The sequence below is a fragment of the Myotis lucifugus genome, unplaced genomic scaffold, assembly GCF_000147115.1.
Source record: "Myotis lucifugus unplaced genomic scaffold, Myoluc2.0 scaffold_882, whole genome shotgun sequence".
In the NCBI taxonomy this organism is placed as follows: domain Eukaryota; kingdom Metazoa; phylum Chordata; class Mammalia; order Chiroptera; family Vespertilionidae; genus Myotis; species Myotis lucifugus.
Window position 1 is genome coordinate 23,260 of NW_005871930.1, and position 2,314 is coordinate 25,573.

Below are 2,314 nucleotides of genomic sequence, written 5' to 3' on the forward strand. Positions count from 1 at the left end.
TCCATTTGAAGTGAAAATGGGAGAAAGGAATGGCCAAGAGGATGAAGAAGTTGGTTTTGCTTTTGTTTTGTTTCCTTTAGGGAGCGGATATTTGTAAAGTGCTCAGAACAACGGCTGACAGAGTAAGCGCTCTACCAAGGTGCTTGCTAAGGAAAAACACGAATCCTCAGCCTTTCTGTCTAACAGGTACGTGAGTTTCTACAAAGGGGTGAAGTGTGTGGAGGGGGTCATGGGGGGAGCCCTTCTCCAAACAGGTGTTAGGTCCCCTCAATTGTGACCCTGGGCGGTACCAGCAAGGAGCAGGGGGCCAGCGGGCCAGCATGGAGCCACCACTGTCGCCAGGGCCCCAGGGCCCGACATTCCAGGTGGTTTATGATCAACTAGCAGCTACAACGCAAGCAGCTCGAGCGGAACAAAGACAAGCATCCCGGGTGGCTGTGGGAGCCTCAGATACCTCCCTCAACTGGTCTGCCCTCAGAGAGAGCCCCCTGCGTCCCCACACCCCGCACCCGGGGGCTCTGTGTGCGTGGCTCGGGACTGGAACGCATCCAAGGTGTTCTGATAACAACATGTTGGAGACGAAACCCCGGGCGCCCAACTTAAGAGGCAAACATCTCAGATCTCGATCTCCCGTGTAAGATTCCGTGTGATGAGTCACAAAGGAACGTCCCGAGCTCCTCGCACACCTCAGGACGATCACCGCGAGATGGGCCGCACCACGCAGCCCATGGAACACATCACCCGTCCGCCCAGAGCGAGCCGGGCTGACGGTGCAGGAGTCCGGCGGCCACGGGCCCACTTCTAAGACCCGTCAACCCCTCGGACAAGACCCGAACTCTCCACCCAGATGAGGAATGCCTCCCAACAAAACAGGCATTTTGTTGTTGTTAATCCTCACCCGAGACTATTTTTCCACTGATTTTTAGTGAGAGTGGAAGGGATGGAGGAGGGAAGAGAGGGAGAGGACGAGGGGGAGAGGGGGAGGGGGAGAGGGAGAGAGGGAGGGAGAGGGAGAGAGAGACATCGATCGATATGAGAAAGACGCATTAAGTGCTTGACTCCCACCTGGGTGCCCAGACTGCCCTGACCAGGGCCAGGGATGGAGTCTGCAACCCGGGTACTAGCCCTTGACCAGGAATTGAACCTGGGACCCTCCCGCGCTGGCCAACGCTCTAACCACTGAGCACACCAGCCAGGGCCCGAACAGCTCTTTTGGCCTGAACCCTGAGGCAGTCTGGTCTGGGCTGCAGGGCACCGGCCACACACAGCGACGACCAGCCAGGCCGCTGGGGTCCAGCCGGCGCGGACCTTAAAGGGGCGGGAGGTCCCGGCGCCGGTGCTTCTGGATAAACAGTGGCCAGTGACTCACCGGGGAAGTTGTTCCTAAGGTTTTACAATCCGAGCCGTGGGAAGCCTGCCAGCGGGAGGCGCCCACAAAGGCACGAGCGCCCGGCCCGGGGCAGCCAGAACGCACCCACCGGAGCCCGGGGCCAAACCTTTCCCGTCCACCTCCCTCACCGCCCTCCCAGGGAGCCGGTCCCTCCCCGCCGGTGACCCCGACTCCTCGCACTCAGCACGGGGAGCCGGGGTCCGGGCGCACGCACCGCTGGAGTGGCACCGCCTCGGGTCCCGCCGACCACCTCCCGCGGCTCAGGAACCGCGTGCAAACGTCCTTCCAAGTGCGGGAGCGGACGGAGTGGACGGAGCCCCAGTTCCCACGCCCGGAAACGCCGGCGGCGCGGGGTGACCCCACGGCAGAGCTGCCGCCTGGGACAGCCGGTCCCCGGAGGGAGGCGCTCGGGGCGCTCCCCAGGCTCCCCCCCCCCTAGTTCCGTACTGTCCAGTAGGAAGCCCCGGAGTATTTCCTGGGGTCTACCAACGAGAAGCTAGAAACACCTACCTAAACAGTACCACTGAGACCATAAAAATGTCTCCAGACACTGACATATGAAACTGAAGTATTAGTGCCTTTGTTGGAGAACCTTTGGCTTAAAGGGATGGGCAAAGTTGTTTGGAAACTAACCAGGGTGGGGAATGATTCTGGATACAGCATTTGAACTTACTTACTTAGGAGAAGATGGTCAAATGCAGGGAAACTGTTTGTTGGCTTTGTTTTTAAAAAAATGAATTTGCCTTAAATCCCCAAAAAAAACTTATGGTGACTGCTCAGATTTCTGAGACAGTTCCCGGGGACCGTCAAACCCTCATCAAGCATGATATCAAACTTTTAAGATAGAGCACTGCCCCTGTTAGGAACGCATTCCCAAAAAGTCAATTTTTTCTTGTGTACAATTGGTGAAACAGATTACACTTA